The 25,907-nt window shown below is 44.0% G+C and overlaps 1 protein-coding gene across 3 annotated transcripts in view; it reads right to left on the reverse strand.

Annotated features, from left to right (window-relative positions):
- The window catches only part of BRD3 (bromodomain containing 3), a 42,540-nt gene extending 25,640 nt beyond the window's left edge, over window positions 1-16,900 (reverse strand). Inside the window, exons 1-2 of one of the 3 annotated variants that reach the window (XM_027809418.2) lie at window positions 16,774-16,869; window positions 1,391-1,504 (exon numbers count right to left, since the gene is read on the reverse strand). The gene's annotated coding sequence lies outside the window, so the exon portion shown is untranslated. Of the gene's footprint in view, window positions 1-1,390; window positions 1,505-16,773 lie in introns of all 3 variants that reach the window. The other 2 variants (XM_005442031.4, XM_055720080.1) reach the window with 2 other exon arrangements.
- Between the last annotated feature and the right edge of the window lie 9,007 nt (window positions 16,901-25,907).

Below are 25,907 nucleotides of genomic sequence, written 5' to 3' on the forward strand. Positions count from 1 at the left end.
CTGACATACGGTTCTCAGCTGTACAGTGAAACATGAGCAGAGACAGAAGCTGCAGTAGTACAGGAAGAGGAGAGCAAGACATCCTAGATAAAAACAAAAGACTTTTCTTTGATACATTCCCTAATTATCTCTACTGAGTATCCAAAAAAATCTAGAACATCAACTTACCCTCCGAGCTGCTGACTAGATGGCACAAAGTAAACACATACTTAATTTGGGGGAACTTTACAGAAACAGATGTGTACAAACAAACAGATCTGCAGCAGAGAGGGATGTTTAAAGTCTTCTCAGGCTTGCCCAGGTAGCAGGGGCATTTGTATTCTGGATGCCAGCTGCTGCCCCAGCAGCTCTGTAACTAGGAAAACACTCCAGCACCCCAGTGACGCTGTGGCATAGGGAAACACACGGTAAAGTAGCCGGTGTTGCGGGTGCCACAGCCATCAGGAGCACCCAGGTACTCCGGGTGCACCTTGCTGGGGACCATTTTGGCTTGGCTCACAGCTGTCCCTGGTTCCAGAAACCAGATCGGTTGTGTTTTCGTTTGGCTTCGGGGTTTTTATTTTGTTTGTTTGTTTTTTTAAAGAGTTAATTGTATAGTTTATTTTTCATAGTGCTTCTATCAAAAATGAAATTATTAAAAACCTAAACCAAATCTCTGCATATGTACATATGCTTATGTGTGCAAGGAACAGACAAGACCAGTTTTGACCCTGCCACCACCCATTCATGAGTCCCACTGTATGCCAAGGATGTAGAAAAAACAGAGGCAATAGTAAGACTTTCTTGTGCCATGTATATGGCACAAGTATAGATCCAGAATCAGGCCTCTGGTCCCTACTCTTTGATAACTCAGAGCAGCAGCAGAAATATCGCAAAATGTGATCTTCAGATCAAGGCGGGGAAATAGACAAAGTAGTAGAAAGAAAAAAAAAACCAGATAATTAGGAAGTTTCACTCAGTCTCCTTCTGGGCAGCTCTCCGCGTAGATTTCAGATCCCAAGGCCTCTGAACAACATCCATCATCTGAGTGTACACAACGCTGACTGCAGGCCCCTGGCGACCACCACTGAAGCATTTTGTTTGCTGTCTTGATTAACAAACTGAATTCAATGCAAGGATTGATGGGAAACAAAACTCCCACGGAGAACACTTCCTACTGCTATAGAGCATTTCAGTCACAAGTTTGAAACTATGCAGTGTAACTTAAGTCTTCCCTTTAAATAACCTAAGGTTAAATACAATGATACTCTTTCCATTTGAATTCCCTGATGTCCTCCTACCTCGAGCTCCATTTAGTAATAATTTTTTAAAATTAATTTGTATTAAATCCCAGAACTCTTAAAAAAGACCCCAGCCCTAGCTCCTGCCTCTCCCAGACTCCCTCTCTGACCTTAACCAAGGCGTCCAGTATCTTCACACCACAGCTCCTCCTCATCTGTGCCACAGAGACAGCGATAGTTCCTTTCTGTCTTCATTTGCTCCACCCAGCCAGCTTGCAAACTCTCTGGGACATAGAATCATAGACTTGCTTAGGTTGGAAAAGACTTCTGTAGTTGTAGAGAGGCACTGCCTCTTCATGTGCACATTCAGACCATCAAGCTTGAACAAGGCTTGTACAGTCCACATAAGAGAAGCACGTAACAGTCATCAGTGACACAACTCAGAAAGGATTTTAATTAATAACATTACCAAAAGTAGGAGGGGCAGAATCAAGACAGCCAACTCAGCTAGTCCTCTGGCAGCTGATCCCCTTTTAATTTTTATGCTCCAACTCATTGGTTATTACAACCAAAAGTGGCTATGAACCCCAAACCTCTTAGCAGCACTGTCATTCAAATGCTGGATCCTGCAGCTGAAAGACAGGAATAGCTACCTGGGCTATCTCAGCAGCACTGGCAGGATCTGTTCCTGGCAGAAATACAGCTTTAATGTGCATGTGCCTCACTGCACCCTTTTAACCCTCAGTCCATCCAGCTTCCTCATCATTTGCTGGGGAAGCTGCTCTGATATCAGATCATTCCTTAATTTTTAAAACTAAAGATTTGTTTCTACATCCATTCTTTTACTTCTGAAGTTTAAAACTAATACCTTTTTAAAGAACATAAAAATCAGATTTTGAGGCATCAGGAAGCTGAGGGTACAAATACTTTGGAAATGTCCAAAGGGTATGACACTGAATTCAAAGAGGACACAGCCCTGCCTGAGAAATCTACTAGTTGTGAGACCTCATTTATCAAATGGGGAAAGTGATAAGCATGACCATCTGACATCTCAACTCACCACACAAATCATCTAACGGGACACTTGGGCTCACACACAAAAACTAAGCAAGCTTACACAGATTGTCCCATAACTACAAGCAGAATCAAAACACACACCTCTCGTTTAAGCACTTCAGCATTGCTGAAGTTGTGTTAGTATCAATCATTATTTAAATCACTAGGGATCCCAGTTGTGAACCAGAGTATCGCTGTACATGGACTGTACAAGCCTGGAATGAGGACTGCCAAAACCAGCCTTGGCACAGCACACCATGTGCACCTTCTATAAGGTTGGATTTTTTTTTAGCCCTGGAGTAACAATTTCTTAAATTTATTTTTAAATTGCTAGTTATTCTGTTACTTGAGCATTACAGGTCTGAGGAACAGAAAATGTTCTTCATTTTTCTGGCTGCAGTTTTGATATTACAAATTTAAGTATACCCTTTTGCTGTCATACATGAAGAGCGCATACTGCTTCCTGCACTGCACATTTCTCCTCCTTCTTGCTCATCCCAGTCTGAGACTATAATTAAAAGCAAAACCCAAACCCAAACTCAAATAAATCTTGCTTTTCTGGAGTTTAAGTCTGTCCTTTTGTGCTAAGTTGCAACCTCGGAGTGGCATCCAGTACAGCTATGGGGTTTGGCACATCCTTCAGTTAAACCAATCATCAAAAAAACCCAGCTAGGTTGGAAGGTTTGTTTAAGGTTTGTTTTTTTTTTTAAACTTTCTTTCATTGAGTTGCTTGCATGGGTCAGTCAGTGGAGAGACAGCTGGCATGGAGAAAATATGTTAATAATTCCCTGTACTAGCAGGATAACATTTTACTCGGCTGATGCAGCCCACAGACTGTCTGCAGTGGTGGAGACTATTTTAAAAGCAGCTATAAAGCCCCATGAAATGTGCACTGTGCCAGTAAGCCTGCTGCTTCAGCTAACGGTTCTGCCACTTCCTTTGGCAGCGCCGAAGATTTGACGGATGGCTCACTCCCTTGCTGCTGTTTGTGCAGTACAGGATGGTATTTGTTTTGATTGCAAAATTAGAATGTAGCAAGCTTTATATTAGCATGTGAGCTCAACAACTTTTTTTTTTCTTCCCCTTGCTATAGTATTTCTGCATGGTTACGTGGACACTGATCAAAAATTGGCACAATTCCAGCCCAGCTAGAAACAGCAACATAAATCTTCCCATCAGGGAAAATTATCAAGTTTAAGAGATGTTCCTTGACCTCATCTTTATCTCCACATTATTATTTACATTACAGTAGCACATGGAGGCTGTGCAGAGACCAAGGTCCCTCAGTACTTCACATTCTGCAGGCACACAGTAAGACCCCATTCCTACCTCAAAGAGCCGATGCTCACAACTCTGACATCATATCGTGTTGAAGTGACCTGCCCATGGCCACCCTGTGAGCTGGCGGCAGAGCCGAGAGCAGAGCCCTGAACCCCAGCTAGTGAAACTAGCCAGCGAGTAGGGAAACAGCACCTCTGAAGCAGCACTGCTCACAGGCATGAAATCCAGTGATAAGGCTCTTTGAAGGTAGGATGGAGCCAGCAGCCAGAACCATACTGAGATAGCAAGGCAGCTAGAGCAGTCATCTCCATGCTACTGCTCCAAGTATTACTCCCCTGCATACACTCCTTGCAACCACCAAAGCAGACACTTAGTCCCTTTTTCCCCCCAACAGCAGCAACAGTTGGAAGCTTGGTCAAATTTGCCATCTATGCTACTCCCCATCTCAGAGAAGCAGCAGGTCCATGATCATCTTGCCCAGACTTTCTTATAACTGCAGGAGAGGTTTAGCGCAGTACTACTACATCTCAACACAACCTTGAAGTCAGGTAAGATTATTAATTGAGGGTTGTACCCCTTTCATTCTATGGCTGTAGAAACTAAGGGCGACACCACCACTCCTCCAGGCTGCTCCGAAGGAAACAAAGCTGGTGGGTGTCTTCCTTTTCCTCCTACTCTGTCTTCCTTTCCTTTCACAGTCCTATATAGGAATTGAACTTCAGGCAGCTTTCACTACCTACTACTCCTTGATGTTCTCTTCAAACTCAAAGGATCTGCAATTAGAGACCAAGACTTGAGGACAGACGAGTTATTCTATTAGCCAGCACTGCCTTGGCAGACACATGCACGCTATCACAATATGATCACAATATGCCACCCCCTCAAGACCTGGGGATAAAGCTTTTGCACTTGGCTTCACTGCAAGAAGTAGGAATTTGGCTTGTGAGTGCCCCTATGGCACACTGCAGCTTTGCACTCTGGAAGTCCATTCAGCTGCCCCTGTTGTCTCCCAAGTCATTAATTCCACACATCAGAGATTTGCTTTTCATGCACATTACTTGGAGCACAGCCGCAGTAACATCCTGAGACTGGGAGATGCAACCGTGTCCTTAACTTACCCCTGCATGAGGGAGGGGAAAAGATCACAAAAGATTAAGTCAGTTCCTTGGCTTTTGACTTGGTTAGTTTAATGCTCATCAGATTATGCAGATGGATTTCCCACCCTTGGTCTCTCCTTGGCTGTTACAAGAGCAGGTGTTTCCTCAGTAAAGAAGCCTATGGGTTCATAACCAGCAGATAAGAATCAGCCAGAAGAAACTGGTAATTTCAAGGACCTTCATTTCTGATACATATTCAGTGCTCCCTCAAAATCACACAGCTCTGAGATGCCTCATGCCTTTAAGGTATCATGCCGTCAAACTTAGGGGTACCCAAAAATCACATTATCTTGACTACAAAAGCACTGGGGACCTCTATGAACAACACTCTAGGTACCTCAAATAAAATTAAGGTCTTCCTGATCTATAGGCCAGAGTATCTCTCTCCCCTAAGTTGCTAATGCCACAGAAAGCACCTTCCCATCAAGTCTAAGCAAGAATTTAGATACATTTCCCATACCTCCCGCAACACAAATCATATAGGGCTCAACTGCTTTCTAAAGGCTGCAGTTTCAAGTACAGGGAGTGAAGTTTCAATGTTTCACACTATAACAAGCCCGTTTTCATAGCTCTGAATTTTCTTTTGATAAGAGTTTAAGTAACCAGCCTTGGTAATGGATTAGGTATGGTTGATCTTGTCTTGGATCAGGGAGAAGGACAGAATGACCTCTGGACATTTCTTCCAGCCCTGCTTTTTATGGTCCTCTGAAAACATGGAGGCAAATTTTAACTCAGATATACACTAGTTTTGCGCAAGCTCCTGAGTTACACACAGTTTTGTTAAGGCTAAAGGAGGAAGGAAAAGTGTGAGTGGTTAAAGAGCTTACTCTGTGTTTGATTCCTGACTGGAGGAGCTCAGCCAGCTTTAAGACCTGACTCTGCAGTAAGGATTGGACTGAGATTTCTGAAATAAAGGGAAATGCACTTGTGAAAAATCTTCCAGGAAGTACTTCAGCAAATTTACTGCGTGACCTATAATGAAAATGTTAACAAATGCTTAGCTGTAGGAGTTGAAATAAGCATCTATGAACAGGTTTCAGAGTACATAGAGCAGCTGATGGCTTACACATCAACACTCTGGGAAGGCAGAGTTAAATCAATAGGATGGGAATGGGTAGGTGCTTCACAGGAAAATGCCTCTCACAACAAGATACACCAATTATACCTTAATGGCAATGGAGAAGAAGCGTTGGGCTGTTTCAGCCTTCATTTTCGTAACAGATTTGGCAAAGAAAGTGTTTGAGATAATCACATGCCTGGGCAGAGTCTGCTCGTGCCATGTCTTCCTGGAGGGGAAAGGTGGAGACACAATGAAATTACCTTGCATGACCCACAGGGCTGAACCCACAACACCTTATCATCAGGGGAAGAGCCAGAGAGAAGCCAGACAGCAGGTACTCCAAGGTTTACAGAGAAAGCAAGAAGGTGAACCTGCTTCAGAGCATATGCTCTCTCTTACCTAGTGCACTGCAACACATTGAATGCTTATTTGGGAATTTCTAGCACTTGTTGGGGTTACTGCAGTCCCCCAAAAGCCCATGTGCAGCAGAAGCCCTGCAGCCTTGGACATTAGGCAAAAAGGAAATGCTGGTGGATAGCCACACACCATACAAGCTCCCAGCACATCAGGAGCCAAATGGGGGAGCAGGGGACCTAGGGGAGGCAGGAACTTGCCTGAAGGCACATTGGAAGGATGGTATAAACCACAACACAAACAGCAACTTAGATCTCCCTCTGTGATTCAGTAACCACTCCAAGCCCAATCCTGCAAAGTGCTAAGCAACTTTCCCCTCTTAGTAAGTTGCACAGTCTCTGTGGCTCAGTGCCTCGCCACAGGGTTCTGCAGGCTTATCACCTATAAGGCATAACTAATTGGTCAGTCAAGATAAATCTCTTTCTAAGGAAGGTTTGGGCAAAGACAGAAACAAACTCAAGCTGTCCACACTTTCTGGCCCCTCTACTTGTGTCAACTCCCTTGCCCTGCTGTCTATTAGGGAGAGATAAAATGACTGGAGGAGGATAAGTGCTAGTTATCTGGGGCTGGAGGGTCTAATTCAGACTCATCAGACTTGTAGGTGCTCCCATCATTGCAGTTACAATAGCTATGACAGCTGATCTAGTCAATGCTACCCAGTCCTGAAGATACAGCTTCTCACTGCAGGACTGCTGCAGAACATGATCCTAGCTAGAGAAGTCCCATTACACAAGCAGTAGGTGTGCAACAGCATTTCCTAGAATACCACAAAAAGAAACTGTAGCCTAGTCAAGAAAAATCTCCATGTTTACATGGAAGTTGGCCAAGAGGGGAAAAATGTTTGGTTATCCCAAACTCAAACCTTGCTGATGGGCACAGCAAAACTCTACAGACTTGGTCACAACTTCTTCAGACTGGCCAATTCCACAAATTCTGAACTGGCACAAATGCAGTCTGCTGGATGCCACCTTTGTTATTCCACCTCTCAATGTGTTATTAGAACTTTAAACTTCATAGATGGACAGAATCCACTGTTCCACCTCTATCCACCCTTGTTTATGCATTCAAATCCATGCTTTATACCAATCAGAACTACAACTGCATTTGCTCACTTGGGTTTGAACCACTGTCACCCTTTATTAACATTCTTCATGTCAGCATTTCCAACTGCTCTCTAAGTGGGAGACTGAAACATTGTGACAGGTTGATGCTCCTTCACTGTGAGCTTGCTTGTAACAGATCTCAGTGGCAGGGCATTTGTGGATTCCTGCTTGCCCAGCCATCAGGCAATACTGCCACAGCACACAAGCAGCAAAGGAGGAAAAAAAAAAATCTCACTTGCTGACAGCTACTAAGAAGAAACCATACATCTAAAAGTCCAGGAGCATCAGGTCCATCCCTGACACACCACCGAAGTGACAAGCAAGCAGGCTGAAGCTGTTCAATTATTTCAGTACTGGATGACTATGCTGAACAGCCTTAACCTAATACTTGCTTCAGCAGAAGTCAGCCTAGGGTTCCTTTTGCTCACTTTCCTTCAAGAAGCAAAACTGGTGGAAAGAAACAGGTACAAATACTACCGAGCAGATAAACTGGAAGAAGAAACAGGAGTTAACACATCCTCTGGGAGAAAGCAAACCAGAGAAAGTCAGGAAAAGAAAGGAAGAATTAACAGAGTGAGAAGATAGAAGTTAAAGCTTCCCATCTCATGCAGTTTGAGTGTGTGACTGACCACAGGCTGCTGTTAAAATGCTGCATCATACACACACTCTACTTTTCTGAAATATAGACTAGAGCAGAGGGGAAAAGCCACCCTGGTATGGTTCATCCAGGCTTGGTCACCGTTATTAACACCATACAGATACACACAGAAAGGATAACCACACACCAGACACTGTATGAGGACAGTACACATCATAGGAAATGCCAGCCTCTGCTCATGACCAAATACTGCAAGTGGGGTGGAGAGATGGAATAAAAGCTGGAGCCTGACTGATTGCTAGGGCAATGAATTGACAGGTTAAACACCTCAACATGTTTCATTAGGATGTGCCTAGACACTAACTGCAGTACGACCAAGAGGCTCTGCTGCCCTGACTAGGACAAAGCACAGTACAGCATGCACAGAATTTCTGTCCTAAGGAGCGCACAGTTTAGACAGGCCCGGAAAGAGGCACAATTTGGCAAGATGTAATGGTCTGAAAAACTAAAAATAAAAAAAAATCACAGCACAGGTCAGTACCATAACCTACTTCCTTCAAGGCTCTGTCTCCTAACTCCCCTCTGTTCATGTATTACTTTACAGCCTACCTTCTCCAAAGCATGACTTATCCAACAAATGATACTATTGCTAATTCATCCTGTGACTCCAGGAATCAGTTTTGTCAGTTTCAAGTCCACGAACCATACTTCAGTTAAATTATATTTAAAAAAAACCAAAAACCAACAACAAACGAACAAAAAACCACCACCCCATACTCTGGCAGTGACCCAAGTTTCAGATGATACATGCACAACAGAAGCATTCAGGTGCACCCTTTAAAGCATAACATGGCAACACCCACACAGGCTTCCCAACTCCTAATGGGATTATTGTACATCTACACCCTCACGGGGTTCTCTTTCTCTGCTTTTTAAAGGATGTGATCTGCACAGTTAAACATTTGTGTTCTGAAAAAAAGAGAGTCTGCCCTTCCCCTTTTTAATCAGCATATGGTGCTGTGTACTTTTGCAATACATGGAAAAAAAACCCCTCAAACTCACTCCTTTTGATTCAGCATATAGCAAACAAATTACACAGCCTTTCCACAACAGGTTTTGTCATGACTGTTTCTTTTTTCTGCACTCTGATTTCGAAGAGGAGAGATTATTGGACACTAAGCATTTTGAAGAAGAGAGCTCAAATACTTCCCTGCTGGGCAGAGCATCTCCAAGCTTCTGCTGCACCTGTAAAGAATTACAGAAGAGACAGCTACAAAAGAGCTTGCTGACACCTCAGCTCAGTTCTTGACACCCCATGCTGTAGGCTTGTCAGTTCCCCACTTGTAAAATGGGGATATGAATATTTCTAATACTATTTACAATTAAAGTCTTTTCCCATGTATTTATACATTAATTCCTTCTCAGTGTTATGATTATACCAAATTTAAAGGAAAAAAGCAAACACACAGAGGAACCTGTATTTACAAGGTGTTCAACTAACCATGACTCAGGCTTCTGGAAACAATGATCTTTATTAAGGACAACGCTCATAAGAAACTGCAAAGCTAAAATTTCCATCTGCCTTATCCCTTTCCCCATACTACAGTATTCTTTAAACATGTTTCTAAGAGATAGACCACAACACCCAAGAGGTCCTTCATGACACCTGCTAGGGAGGGGTGGGTTAGATACAGCCAAATTCCACTTCCAACTGAATTTAGGAGGCTACATGTAACAGGTAAATTACCTCCTCTTAATGAAACTAAGTACAAAAAGTATTCTAAGCAAAGTATAAAATATAGAGTCCTTGCAAACAACATTCAATTCCAACATATTACCTATTTAAAGGATTGTTTTCTGCTCTGTGTACTTAATAACCTACTCCGCAATTCTGCCTTATACCACCAGTACTGCACAGCCATATATCAGCATTATTAATATAATTCACAAGTGCTACAGATGTTATCCTTAGGGGCAGCTCCATGCAAACATCAACAGAGAAGACAGCCTTCTAATAGGCACAGATCCGTACGGTAACCTGTTAGAAGCATTTCACTGTACATAGCAGAACCATCAAAGTGATTCATTAGACAAAATACCTTTCTTCATCAATAGACCTCCCCTTGTGCACTTCTTGTGCTCCAACACTTTCTCCTACTCATTTTTTAAATTTATTTTTATATATCTAAATGACTAAATTTACTCTTTTGAAAAAGAACAGATTTGTTTTACAACGAAAAGTATTTCAAGTGTAGCAGGAACGGATGAGCTGCCACTGATTTAAATCATGTTCTGAGTTTGCAGCTATAGCACTGCAACTTTCCCATGCAAATATGATGATCAAGTCAGTTTAAGGGGATGAAAACAATGAAATGAAAGCGATTGAATTACCGTGACATAAATATACTCCTTGTTAGCTGAGCCACAGTAACGTTATACTTGGTAATGGGGCATAGTAAGTACACCCACCCACCAAGTTAATTATTGCAGCTGTGCCAAAATTAACTTGTTACACTGCAGTAGCCCTCCTGTTTACAACCACCACTCATTCCCTATGCACATTCCCCTAAACAGGTTGCACCAACTTAGTGTTATCTGTTTCCAAACCAATTTAAGCACCTTGTCTTTGAACAAGCATGCTGTCCCAGAATAACTCAATGTGTTAACTTAAAGCAAACATAGCCAAACAAGTGCAAAAGGCTGTATGCAGTCTACTATTTCAGATGAAAAGTGCCTCGCTGATTTTGCTAAGGTTGGGTACATCCATAAATTTGCTCAGCTATGCAAGGAAGTTACAGGTCAGCTGAGGTGTGAATAAACTGTGATACTTAAGCTGCTGTCGCTCCCTGAGGGGGCATCAAAGCAGTTTCCATTGCCTGAGTTTATACATCTGATTTAAACTTCCAAACACTCTGCGAGAAAGGGAAAAAATCGGGACCTTAAAAGTTTATTACCTCTCTCTACGCAGGCAGCAGAGGCTGCTAATTCAGGGGAAGAGGGGAAGGTGTTCCCTACAGCCAAACACACCTGAAGGAGGAAGACTGCTCCCTCCACAAACTGCTCAGGACAGATGGACAGGCTCCTTACAGGAGGAACTACGCTTCGCCACACAGCTCCTGCCAAGAGCACCCACAGCTTAGCTTCCTGCACAGCGGGGACAGGCAAGCACTAAGCCTCCCAAAGCTCCTGTGCATTGATCAAGTTCAAGTCAAAGGAAATAAAACCTTGGCAGTGTGGACACAAGTATCCCAATTTATTCTCATGTGGCTTGCTCCTGCCCAGGAAAGGAACACTCTTCTGGCACACTGGTTGATCCATAACACTCACACTCAGACAAGCACTTACTCCAGCAGTAACTTGGGGGAGCGTATCCTCTTTCATGTGGCATCTTGAAGAGCTGCACTTCAATGCTATTTCACAGACCCTGAACAGAACTGTAGCACCAACAGAAAAGTTGCAAAAAGGCAATGGTTTCCAATAAGAAACAGCATTCTCCACTATACCCACACACAATTCTTGCACATGCAGTACAGAACACACATCTGCTCAGCGTATCGGTTTCACTATAGCACACAGTACAGCACAGTTACTAAACCAGCCTTGGTAAGCAAAAAGGCTGCTACGTCCTCTCCCAGCAAAACAGCTCTGTACTGCAAACTCTGCACTTGCTTACAGACAAACCTATTGACCACTGCAGTTTTAGGGAACAGATTTATCTTGGCATGGCCATATTGGTGGGATGCAAGAAAGCATGATCCCCAACCAGGCACCCTCCACAGCATTATGCAAGGACAAACTGAACAGTTGAAAATATGGTTACACAAGGAAAAAACGTGCATTTTCTTCAATACAGGTTGGGTTTGGTTGCAGCAGCTGAGCCAGCCACACAGTGTGTCTCTGCTCCTGTATCTACCTATGTCAGTGCATGAAGTCCTCTGGAAGAGTATCAGTGCGGCTGTGTCAGTGAAGAGCTCCAAGTGTTGGCTTCAAGAGTACAAAGGCTCTCAAGGCCAGGAAAGAAAATATGAATCCTTTTCTGTTTCTGCCTCTCTCTTTTTAATGGAAAGAGGAGCAAACAGGATCATTCCCAAAGCAGACCTGTGTCAATCAGAACTGAGTCTAAATCTCAAAGTTTGAGGCTAAATGGAATCAGTTCAGCCACAGTGTTTTGTTTCAGATTGTTCCCCCATGCACAGAAATTTCACCTCATATTGTCTTTGCTACACCTGTTACTGGTTGAGAGGATTTTGTTGGGGTTTCTTCCTCGTGGAGAGGAAAATGTCAAGCCCTGGTCTCAGCAAAGGAGAGAGGCAAATCTTTGCTTCTGCCCTGGTTATCCATGTTGCTGAAATACTTCCAGACATGATGGTGTCACCTTATCAGACTCTAGCTAGAAAGAGACTGAGGTCTGGAAAGGTGTGAAAGGAATCCAAAATAGAGGCAAGTGGAAGAATGGGAGAAGAAGTAGAATAATAGTAGAAAATAAATAGTAGAAAAAGCAACAAGTTACGGTGAATTTCCATACTGCTTTCCAGAAGAATTTAAATCCTTCCAATGCTGGCTTTAGCAACAAGCTGGTTAGTGTGCCCCAAAGAAAGTGGTTCACCTCCAAGAAGCACAAACGATTGACAAAACCACACTAATGTCACAGTCAGATACTGTGGAATGAAAACCTCGATGCACACATCCTTCCAAAATGTCCTGACAGCTCACTGAGCAGCACAGCAAACAATGGCTCCTTCCCAACTCCCAGAACTCTATTGCTTACAACGGTGTTCTGGGCTATTACTGGAGATTAATGTGTCAATTAAAAAACCCAAAACCAAACACCACCAACACACACAACAAAACAAAACATACATTTCATGGTAATGATTGGGAAACCCACTGCGGATTAATGAATTCTGCAAATTAGCAGAGAAGGAGCAACAAGGATTAAAGAGAAACAATCAACAACGCTGAGATGCAAAACACTCTTTGTTCATTTATTTAGCAAAGTATATTTCTGTCTGTGCTGAAAGCACCTGATAGCTTACCAAAGTAGACAGAGTAATATATTTTGTAAAAGTAATTAAGCCTTTGAAACATTAGACCTCACTACATCACTCAGCTACTGCCAAGGAGAGGGATTTGACTCCCAAGTTGTTTGTGCCATCAACAAGAGCTATCAGGCTCCCAGATTACTCCAGGGAGGAGTGAGATTCTAGGAGTGCAGTGGTGCTTGTCTGGAAACCCACAACCCACTGAACAAGTGCCTGCCCCCACCCCTAACTGAAAAGGTTAATATTAAACAACATCTTTCAAAATCTGTACCAATTAAAAGATGTGTCTGTAAAAATTACGGGAAGCCCCAGACTTCACCAAGGCAAACTGCTTTACATGTGTGTACTGCCTTCAGCTCACTGAGGCTCACTGGAGAAGAGACCGTCAGGTCAGTCAGGCAGGATCCCTGGCCTGCAGACGTGGTTTGGGGATACTAAGAAACTCCGTTAGACTCCCCACCATTTTAGATGACTGAAGGATAACATTTTTGAAACACAGTTTGCAACTCAGGAAAGAAGCATTTTGCAAGATTATTAAGAACTGCGATTTAAGTCATTGCACCCAGTACAGTTACAACAGCGCAAAGAAACAACTAGCTGTAAAGCCTACTGAAATACTTGCGCTTGCAGACGCTAACAAAACCAGCCTTCTTCAGAGACAGGATAGTCAAAGAGCACTGCTGGCCTAGCATGCTTACAGAGCTGGAACATCAGACTTCAGCATGCTTTTCTTCTAAGCATTTTTTAAATGACAAGAACTAAAGTTTTTGAAAACACCTCAGTGCTTAAATGACAGAGGATTTATTTCCAAAGGCAACAGAGCCTAGTTTTTACTTGAAGATAACGGAACTAACACTCCACAGGCAGTTTCAAGAACAAACCTCTGACACTTTACACTGCACATGCATTCCTTCTCAATTTAAACTCTGCATGCATAGGTCACTAAAACTAAAAAGCCTTTAACTGCAGCATCTACTGTCTCGGCACTGAGCACTATATAGGCAATGTGTATAGAAGACAGTATTACAATCAAGCTGTCATGGTTTAACCCTGGCCGGTAATTAAGTCCCATGCAGACACTCGCCACTCCCCCCTCACCCAGAGGGATGGGGAGGAGAATCGGAAAGGAATGTAAAACTCGAGGGTTGAGATAAGAACAATTTAGTAGTTGAAATAAAATTTAAAGAACAATAACAACAATAAAAGTTATAATGAAAAGGAGGGAGAGGGGGAAAGGAATGAAATCCAAAGGGAAGGGAGGAAAGAAACTAAGTGGTGCACAATACAACTGCTCACCACCCGATGACTGATGCCCAGCCGGTCCCTGAGCAACCCCCTTCAATCCCAGTTTCTATACTGGGCATGACGTCCCATGGTATGGAATACCTCTTTGGCTAGTTTGGGTCAGCTGACCCGGCTGTGTCCCCTCCCAACTTCTTGTGCCCCTCTAGCCTTCTCTATGGCAAGGCCTGTGAAACTAAGAAGTCCTTGACTTAATAGAAATATTAGGTAGCAAGAACTAAAAGCATCAGCGTGTTACACCAAAGCCAACACACAGCACTACACTAGCTACTAAGAAGAAAATTAACTCCACCCCAGCTGAAACCAGGACACAAGCTTAGGTTGAATACTGAATAAGACCGTTATCCTCTGCCCAATCCTTTTATTAAGCATTGTCTCAAAGCACTAAATGAACATGCATGAATGAGTATTTTTAACCAGTGTAGACTAAAGAGAAAGAAATACACAATCTCAGCATTTATTCCTTCCAAAAAGGAAGGCTTTGAGGTCAGGAGTTACTCCTGTTTCAGCAGGAGCTTCCCAGTGTATTATTAAAACCTCCCCAAACTTCTGTACTAACAAAATAAGACACACAGCAGCCTGCTAGCGCTGTGATCTGCAGATTAAGGGGCAGGACTTAGCATTTACAGTACACTCAAATGGTTGGGTAGTTGTAAGCAATACAGATCAGGTTGTTTTGCTTGTAAAGCAACCAGATCACTTTGGGGATTTGTTTGTTTTGATTGATGCATATTTATTCTGCACTTCTCATCCATATACTGCAGCACATATGGTAGTCACCAAGTCCTCTCCAATACCTTATCCCTGCGTGAATTAAAGACAAGAGTTGGAGCTTTCAACCTAAATTTCCAGTTTAATTTAGAGACACACCCTCAGCACACTCACAGATACCCAACACATTCAAAACACTAACAAGCATATTAAAAAAAAAAAAATGCTTCTCTATTCCCAGCAAGGAACACCAGGTGTGCTTTGCTAATTGCGTTACCCCCTAACCTACTATTTATTAGTGTCAGGGAACTTAAGATGTAAAAAAAAAATATATAAGTTCAAAGTATTAGCAAAGCCATCATATTTGCTCTTCCAAAAAAGTTTATTTTATAAACTTTCGATTCCTAAAGACATCAACAAAAAGGTATATCCACACTACGGAATCGTTACATAACATTTAGCATGAACCTTACAGAATGCATGCTCCTTGTTGCCAAAAGTAATTTCTGTAGGAAACACACTTCGTGTTAACACCCTGCAAGCCTGAACCATGTAGCTTAAAGACGCACACTTATCTTCGACCTAAACACTACAGCTTTGTTTGAAAGTGAAACCAAGCGGACTACAAATAATGCTCTGCCCAAGAGGTGCAAAACCCAAACAAGTCGTATCAAGGGAGGAAGCGTACAGCTGAGTTTTGAAGTTTCACATTTTATTATCGGTAGCATTATTTATAGCGACACTTCTATATAAAAATCTGTGATCTGCGTTTCTTTTTACACCTATAAAACACATCAAGTTTACGCAACGAACCCTCGGTTTCCATTTATTTGCAAAAGTTCGGTAAACAGCAGACATTGACACGAGCGAAGCAGCTGTATATACGCATATAGGCACATCTATGCATGCGGACGCGGACAAAACACGAAACGCGCACTTTTCAGCGCATCACAGGCAGCCCGCTCAGCCCTTTTCCCCGCTCGCAAGGCAGCGACCCAGGCGGCGGCGGGGGCAGCGGGAAATGGCCGGGAGCCCCGGGCGCTCGCCCAGGGCGCGGGGCCGCCGCCGAGCCCCGCTCCGCCGCCGCCGGGGAGCCGCGCACCGCCGGGAGCGGGGGCTTCCCGCTGCCTGCTCCCCCCCACACACCCCCGCTTTTTTTTTTTTTTTTTTAAAGCACTCCCCCCACCCCCTTTTTTTCTTTCTTTTTTCTTGTTTTTAAGGGCGCCTGCAGCCCTCTTTTTTTTTTCCTCGCCCCTAATTTTCCCCTTCAAAAGATGGCGGGCAGAGAGAGCGAGCGAGGGAAAGCTAGCGAGAGAGGGGGAAGAAGAAGAAAACCCGAAAAAAAAAAAAAAAAAAGGAAAGAAAGAAAACCCCTTCTGCGTGAGAGCGCGGGGCTCCGCGGGGCCGGGGCTGCGCCCGTCCGGGGCGTCTTCGGGCGCTCGGCGAGAAAGGGAGGGGGGAGCAGAAGATGGAGAAGAAGCGGCACAAGAAGAAGAAGAAGAAGAAAAGGGTGGGCAGGAGCGGCGGGGCCGGGAGGAAATCAATGGCCAGGCTGCAGCCAGCCCCGCCGCGCTTTGTTGCATTGTCGCGGCGCACAAAGGCTGCGGGGCCGCGGGGAGCGACGCGGGGCTCTCGCAAGAAGAAGGAGCAGAAGAAGAGAGGAGGGGAAGGAAAAAAAAAAAATAAATAATCAGCGTTGGCCTTTCCCAAGTGGGTTTTGCTTTCCTTCCCCTTCTTCCCCGGCCCCCCTCCCTCCAGAAACCATGGCCCAGTGCTAGCAATGCACACCCAAGCATCTAACAAATAAAGGGAAAGATTAAATAGATTACTTTGCCCCGGCAGCTCCAGCAACGTTTGCCTTATAGTCCCTCCAGTTGCTCTTCTTTTTATCCTCGGCAAGGCAGTATAATAGATGCACTACAGAGCACAAGAGCTCATGCGCCGGGGCGCAAGGCCATGTGGGGACGGTAGTCCCGGGCCCGGCCGGGGGAGAGGCGGCCGCTGGCCACCGGACTACAAGTCCCAGAAGCCGGCAGGTGTCCCCCCCCTCGGCTCCCCGCTCCCTCCCCGGACCGGCGGGCAGGGGAGAGAAACAGCAGGGGTGATGCCCCGGTCAGCGGGCGTCGGGGGCGGGCAAGCACGGCCCCCCGGCGGGAAAAACGCCCGGCGGGGTGCCGAGCGGTCGCGGGGCGATAAAACCCACCGGGGGGCGGCGGCTGGTGGGTCCCCCCGGGCAGACATTGCCGGGGAAAACCCCGGCTTCCCCCCTCCGCCCGCCGTCGCGCCTCTCGGGCTCTAAAGGCACAACAAGAGCCCTTAAAAGTGCAACTGGGACCGTGCGGGTTGCCGCAGCTCCGCCGCTGAAACCCACGCAGGGTCACGCGTGCTGTGGGAGACCGAGTTTTAAATCACAACTGTGGGAGCTGGCTTGCACACACCCCTACACCCCCACAACCTTTTTTTTCTTTTTTAATCGGCGGTTTGCATTGGGTAATGCGCTCTCACATTTATTACGCAAGAACTAATACGAGCTGCAATAAAAATAGAATGCCGCCAATGCAAGCTGTAGCGGAAAAAAAAAAAATCCATCAAAACCCACAACTTGATATGGTTTGCACTGGTTAGTGCATTTCATAATACTCAACCGCTGAAAACAACAAAAATTAATGTAATGTATACAATAAAAACAGAACATGAATTTTACAAATGCATCCACCATAAAAGCATCAACAAACATGAGCACTGTAACAAACACTTCCAAATATCAGACCAACACAGCCTATATCCTGAAGCAAATCCACAAATCCAACAGAAGTAAAAAAAAAAAAAAAGTTATAACCCAAAATTTGACTGAATTGCTGTAGCACAAAAGAAAGGGAAAAAAAAAATAGAACCGTTGGAAAATAAACGAGTCCAGGGGAAACATTTGAGTGCCAACATAAAATAAGAAGTAGTTACAGGTTTTCTCTGTGGACACATATGCCAGCAGAGGCTGCCACACTGCCTGTTGCAGACAGCCACGCCATGATGCCAATTAATAAGTCAGTTTATTGTAACCATAAGGTGAAGGCAATTTTACTGGAAGACCTTATTTCCAGAAGATTAGCTTTTGAAAAACGTGACCAATGGGACTGAAAATTCTCAGGAGCTATGATATATTCAGAAAGATTGGGTTTTGTACAGGCAAAAGGACAGACGCTTAGGAAAATTCCACTTAGCCAGGCTTGTGGCTGCTTCAGTATGAAACTGAAGTTGCACATACGCCTTAACCAAGCCCAAGAAAAAGTGCTTCTTTGCACTCAAGTTCAAGGCTTGTGCAAATTCAGGAACTAGAAACTTGCTCACAGCTGTACCGCTCTTGGAGGTACTTGCTTTGTAAGACACTGCTTAAAATTACATCTGCATCAACAGCCAAACCCCACCCTTGGCGTGGGACTTGGGCTGCCCTCCTGCAAGCTGACCTTTTTGATCTGACCATTAGGTACCCCAAGTCACTTCTGTGCCCTCCACACACCGAGCACGTGGCCTCTGCAGGGACACAGCGTGCAAGCACTAAGAAAAAGGTACACTCTGGGTCTTCTTAAGGGGAAGAGCCATGCTTCACAAGCTGTTGTTCACTAAACCTGCCCTGTGTCTAGTCGTATGTTCCACATTGTCAGACTGAGCAAGGAAATCCCTTTGAAAGACCACCTGAACACCCTGCCTACAAGTGTCCTGGATACTAGATATCAGGGGGATAGGGAAGGACCAGATTTTGAGCACAGGGCACTTTTTAATCATCATTCTGCTCTACTCCCATTTTCAAGGCAATTCTAGATGAGTACACGTGTATCAAAGCATTTGACAGCTGAAAAGTACTGGTCCAGTTCTTTTGAACACACTGTCCTTCTCCACTACATGCTTGATCCGCATGGATAACCAGAGTATAAATTTCTGAATGCCACAACATACACAGGCACCAAATCATGAGCATGACCAAAGAGCCCCTAAATGAAAACTGCTGCCACTCCAGCATGAGGGCTGGGAAAAACTGACAGGCTGAAGCTTTCTGAGGGAGGGGGGAGGAAGTAATCAGCTGAGTATTCATTATGAACACTTGGGACAACATATACCTTTCACTCTAAAGACTCATTTTCAGCTGAGTCATAATCTGAAATTTTACTTTTTTCCGGTTTAGACAAGCTCCTGCAACAAAAAGGTGTGCTGGCTAAAACGTAACGCTGGGCAGAGCTATAAGCAACTGAACAGGGGGGCTTATAATGCAAAGTGTTCAGCAACATGCAGAGTGCAACAGGAGGGCCAAGAAAAATGGGCAATGCAGGCAAAAGGGCAGAGGCAAGAGAAGCTCTAGGAGGGCTACTGCAAGAGCGTAAAGCCCTTCAAGCTAGCAGGGCAGAGTCCCCTCACAGTGAATATGCACAAGTTAAAAACTGGAGTTTGATCCTCACTGCAAAACCACTTTCAAGAGCAGCTTAGCATCAAACCTTTGCAACACAAAAGCAATCTCCAACACCATCTTATACTTCCTTATCTCACCTAGGGTGGATGTAAGACTGTTTCATCCCAAATTGTGTTCATTATACAGGCTGAGTAGGCAAAACAATTCAAGTGGGAAACTGTCACCAGAGATTTCACCACTATCAGCTTTCAACTGAGAACACACCAGTCGCACACACACCTACCTGTAGGTCTGCAGACTTGTGCTTGAAGAACCCAGCTGCACCCTCCAAGGGAATAGGAAAGCAAATGTATTCCAGGGAGCCATAAATCTGCCTTTATGCAAGGCAATGAGTCTAGATAACGGTTCAGCCAAACAGGCACAGGCTGACTCTGAATAAGCCCCGCAGGAGGTACAATGAAATCAAATCAGAATGATTCAAGCACAAGTTAACTAGCCCAAAGTAAAAGCATGTAGATTGAGGAAAGGACAGTTGCAATCTTTGGTTTCTGAACCAATTTTGTCATATGAGTTTTTCACACAAGATGTAGCGCTCTACTTGTTAGATACCTCACACTAGCTTTTCCATAAAATACAAGACAACAGCAGTAGCTTCTTATCATCTCCTCCCCAAGCTCAGAGGACCATCCTAGATTCTACTCAAAGCCTTTTGATTAGCCTCTGTGGTCTGTTTATGTTGAACCTCCAGTTACCCAATTAGTACCTTGTTAACTAACACCTGTGGTTGTATTTATTCCTTGCTATTACACTACTACTACCCCTTTATGCACTGTTATGTACATCCTTCTAGGAAGCTTTGTGCATAAGCTTTGACAAGAAAAAACTTATTGGTGCAAAATCAGTGGTTTTCAGGGCTGTTAAATACTGATACTTTTTGCTTCTCTGTTCTTGGTAGCCAGTGTAGGATTTGAGTCTTTTGAAAACAAGAGTAGATGGAAGCAGAAAAGGGAGATACTTGTCTCTGTGGGATGGATGAGTTTTGTGAGAACTGGCCACACTCAACGCCTTGCATGACTGCACCCAGTAGTACTTAATAATGGGAACACCAACCTGGAGCACCAGTTTTTATGACCTTTGCTAAAACTGTAAGCTTCTGATTCTTTACCTCACCATTCAGTGCCTGTTTCACCATCAAAACTGAAGTACCCTGCTTTAGGGGAGCTCTTCGTTAGCATTCGTACTTCAAAATTACCAAGGGGTTACAAGTGGAGAAGGCTGCTGAAGAGGCATGAATACCACACGGGCAATGCATTCTGTCCTCCCTTTCTGGGCAGACCTGTAGGCACTACATCTACATGCATAGCCCCATATGCCTCAAGGCAGGCAAATTCTGTTCTGACCGTTTTGTCAGCCACCAGCCACCACGGGCTCCAGGAGACCTCACATACCAGCAGAGCCTATTACAAGCAGCTGCTACCCCTAGAGTGGGTGTCATTATACATTACAAAAAGAGAATGTATTCAATAACAGTCAGGTTTGGGATAAAGAAATAATAGTGCCCAAACAGAACGCTGCTTAAGAGCATGTAGTCAATGTCTGGCATTATATGACTCCAATCATCCCAGTGGCAGACAGAAAGGTGTTGAACACAAGGGGATAAATGCCCTTATTGCAACAGTCATCTTCACCAGTGATTTTCTTCACTGTAGTGGCAGGATTTCCTCAATTGACTAAGTGTTATTCAGTAAGTTAAGGATGACAGGACTAGGGCAGAGGTTTGAAACAATAATTGCAGTTTGTTCTTCTGTAGTACCTTTCATTTGTGGAATTCCCAACAATGCAATAATCCTCCTGACAGCTTTTGTAGGTAAGGAAATATTAAGAGCCCTGTTTTTCAGCTGAGGAAGCTGAGAGGCAATGTGATGATGCAGAGAATCATAGGCAAAGCCAGAACTGGGACTCAGCTCTTCTGACTCATACTTTGTAGTTCTGACAGCCTGGATGCACCAGTTGGTGAGGCCAGCCTGGCTACTCACTGCTGGGAATCTGTCAGTGCCTATGGGACCTTTGTCTCTTCAGTGTTCACTCTTCGTCTGGAAAAGGTTTAGCAGAGCCCCCAAACGGGGAACCCAGCAGCCAAGATGTCTACAAGCCCCAAAAAGGTACTGCACTATGGTAATTGACAGGAAGGCAGGAAAGAATTGAGCTATCCAAGACCAAAAGGATCTTGTAAGTGTTCATTTGCAAATATGAATTTTGATTATATCTAAATGCTGGTCTGGAGACAGCCACTATCCAATAAAGGGTCCAGAGTGGATTTAAATAATGACCTTCCAGACTGCCAGTTCTCAAACCAGAGACACAAGAGATGAATGGCCTCCCCGGGAATGGAGAGGAAGGGCATGAAGAGCCCACAAAATATTCTGTCTGACCTTGATGTCTTTTACGAGGATGTAGCAAGAAGCATTACTTGGAGGAGCTGGAGGCTGAGATACAGTGAGCTGAGATTTATATGTATGCAAGAAGCAGGGCAGGAAAGAAGAAAGGGACATGACCACAGAATTTGAGAAGTGAAGAGAAACTTCCCAGCCAATATGGGTACCTTTGACCAGAGTAAATATGTTTCTTTGGAAACTTGCTGCACCTAAATTTAGGGTTTTGTTGCACATTCAGTGTGATGTAAAGACCTAGCACCTGCTGCTAACACAGTGGTTTGCACAGGTAAGCAAGCTTGTGAACAGCGTGTACTACTGAGTTGGCAGTTTAACAGATAGTGGATCATGCTAGATTTCAGCTGGCTAAAACCCTAATGGATTCCTGTGTGTTTTCTTACTTTTCCTCCTGCTCTCTTACAAAGACTGGAGAGAATGGTAAAGAGATGCTCTAACCAAATGGTAACACTTTCAAACACCTTGATTTCTAGATTACAGTGAGTAATAAATATGTTCAGATTTCACTAAAACCATCTCAGGGGTATGAGCTAATGGTATTGACCTGTCCATTCATCAGAGCTGCAACCATTTGCACCAGCCAAGAATGAAGCTTCTGACTCACAGAGGTGCTGAGAACCTGCTGCTCCAGCTGAAGTGGCTGGGAGAGGGACACTGTCATCACGTCTGGCAGTCAGAGCATGTGATTCAGTCTGGGGCTCTCAAATCAGCAGCCTTTATGCATTAGCTTGGCTGTGACTTGCATTGGGGGGAATCTGCTTTGAATGATACACTATAGCACACTGCTGGACTCCAGTCCTGTGTGAAGTACTACCTTCTCTTCAGGAACACCGACTGTTTCTTAACAGGTCTTTGCTGACATAGAGCTCGATACATGCAGTGTTCAATGATCTTGCCTTGAAAGAAGTTCTTTAACTTCCATAGGCCCCTTGTGCCCTGGCTAAGTGTTTGTACACATCCCTCCCAGGGCAGAATGAATCAAATCCTACCTGCTCTCCATCAGGGTAAGATTTCCTAGTTTTAAATGAACAAACGTTGGCAGTGATGCAAGCAAGGTTCATACTGCAACGGTGGAGGTAGAAAGATCAACCTGGAAAAGGTTCAGTGTTTGTTTTTAAATCCCAGAAGAAACATATGAATGCGATGTGTTTGGGATTTAGAAAAAAAAACCCAGAGCAGCATATTAGCAAACACACAAACAGCTGTATGTCAGAGATCAGCCTAAAAGATGCAGCAGGTCTCTCATGAGTTCTTCCTCCCTCTGTTTCTTGAGCAGGATGTAACATACAGTGAGTCTGCTCAGCATTTCCTCTGTCTGCTGAGAGGCCCAAGCAAATAAAAGTCCTAACTGAGATTGCTAATTGTGCCAAAACATAAAACAAAGGTTTACACAGCTTGTAAGCTTAATGCCTTGTTACTCACATAAGCAGGAGCTCGTTTGCAGCAGTCAGGTCCGAAGAGCAGATCCAGCGTGTACTGAAGTTAGTGGGAGCTTTTCCACAAACATCAAGTCCTTCGGATCAAATCTGCAGGATTGGATTAATTCTGGTTTTGGGGAACCTGCGACAGAATTGTATACATTAGTCATGATGTTCTCCCAAATCTGGGTTCTTTACCTGGTCCAAGAGCCAATCTACACACAGGGTCTGCTCAGAGATGGGTGCTAGGTGGTAAATCCACAATGCTGGCACACCTCTTAACACACAGTAAAACATTTTATATACTTTGAACAATTGTTTACAATTACATTTAGTCACACTTAATTTGGTTCTTACAAGCCTCCTCTCCATTTAAAGGTACAGCATTTTTTTTTCCTCCGCCACCCATGTTCAGTGGGGTCAGAGCTTTGTTAGTAGGAGGCTCTCTTTACTCGAGAGTGGATCTTTCAGTATGATAATTAGGATTGTTCACACATATTTCAAGTACTTTTCTGTTTAGTCTCATTAACCATTTGCTTCTCCTTGAGCTTATCTTGTTACTTCTTAGCTTGACCCATTTATGGTCTCCTAAGGCCATGTTTTGTTAACTATTGGTAAGGACTAACTAACATCCTCTGGTTTTCAAATTCTTTCTTATTTTTCACCATATACATTTAAATATTTCTACCACCCCCCGTTTTTTCTTTTTTTAAATTAAATAATTCTTGTATAAATACCAGGACCCAATGCCTCAGCTCTGTTCCTGACACCCTTAAAGACATCCAAAGGGATCTGGGCAGCAGTTACTTCCATATAATGAGTCACTCACGGACTTTTCTTTCCCGTTCATCGTTCATCCTTATGGGAAGTTGCTCTCCCCCCAGAAAAACTCAGACAGGTGTCCTTTCCAGTGTACTTGGCAGGTCACCAAGTTCAAGCTATTTTGAATCAAATGGAATGAAATATTTTGTGAGGGAGAAGCTTGCCAAGCCCCACTCTTTTCCAGAGAGCGAATTTGGACAGATACCACATCCTGCTGATCCCAGCTGTGGCAGCACAGCCGGGGGAGCAAGAAAGACCCTCACAGATGACTCATAACCAGCAAGTTAAATTTCATCCAAAGACAACGGGCTGTCTGTGCAAATCCCCAGGTACTCACTTATGCAGTCGCAAAGAAATGCCCATGCTTGCTGAGCTGCCTTTTTCTGCAAGCGCCATGCTATCAAAAACCCAAAGTAGCATGTGACCGAGTAGTTTGCCAAATGGAGTTTATCATACTTTAACCTTGTTTTAAATTTATTTTTTTTTTTTTTAAAATCCAGGACACTTAGAGGCTAAAGGATTGTTTAGGATTATGGTTAATTTGTAGTGGAGGCCACATTTTTCAGGTCCCAGAGAGGTATTATTCAGTATATATAAGGATTTTTATACCTACATACATATATTTTCTACAGATATATAAAAAAATCAGGCAAAAAATTCCAAAGCAGACGTTGAGAAGAGAGGCAAATTATGAACATGAAAGAAACAGAACCACCCTACCCCTGTCACAGGAAAGTTATATAAATACATAGTGTTATACTGCTGATTTGATTTGTGCTCTATCATTTTTTTTTCATATTTATTTTTTAAAAGAATGAAAACTTTAAGCCAAAACCATCTGGAGGAATCAGCAACAGGAACTTAACTGGATTTGTTTCCTAATGCTGTTCTGCGGTCTGTGCAGGTCTCATAACTCTATTTTACCTCCCTGAGTTTAAACGACAGCGTTAATTCTCCAGACTTTGGCTGCAGGCTTCCAGGCTGGAGAAAGGCCTTGGCTTCACTGTACCACAGGGTTTTTTTCAGCTTTTTTTTTTTTTTTTCTCTCCTTTCTCAACTGCCACTAGAATATTTTGGAGCCCAAAGATCTTCCTGTGTTAAAGGGCCAGTAAATGACATGTGTCTCCTTTTCTTCCCTCTTAACTGAAAGCAGACTGTGATGTGTTCTGTGCGACATCGCAGTTCAGAGAAAAAACCCCACTGCTCTCCAGAAAAGTGCTTCAACACATGCTTAACTTCAAGTTGGCCATTTGGCCATCATGAATCAAAAGTTGAAACAGTTTTCGGAGTCAGGGCCCTTGTATGCCGGTACTCTGAACTGCCTTGGATATACTCATAGAATCGTGGATTTACCACCTAGCACCCACCTCTGCACAGATCCTGCACACCAACTGAAGAACCAAGATTTGGGAAAACACCATGACTAATGTATATAACTTTGTCACAGGCTCCACTGAAACCAGAATTAATGCAATGCTGCAGATTTGAGCCAAAGGACTTGAATGTTCGTGGGAAAGCTCCCGCTAACTTTAGTACACGCTGGATCTGCTCTTCAGATCTGAGTGCTGCAAACAAGCTGGTGCTTATGTTTGCAGTGGTAACGAGGCACTAAGCTTACAAAAGGCAATTATTACAGTGTTAAACAGCTCTTATATCAACCTCCTGCATTATACACATCACTAGCCTATGAACTAGCCCAGTTCTTTTTATAAAGGTTTTTATCTGCGGTACTGATGTCTCCAAAGGGCTGGCCTGTGCGTTTCGGCCCAACCACATCTAACCCCTCTGCAGCCAGGTTCGACGGCTCTGGAACTGCAAGGGGGACGAGTACCTGCCCGCCGGTACGCAGCGCTACGGAAAAGCCAAGCGGGGCC

Source organism: Falco cherrug, chromosome 9 (assembly GCF_023634085.1).
Source record: "Falco cherrug isolate bFalChe1 chromosome 9, bFalChe1.pri, whole genome shotgun sequence".
NCBI classification, from domain to species: domain Eukaryota; kingdom Metazoa; phylum Chordata; class Aves; order Falconiformes; family Falconidae; genus Falco; species Falco cherrug.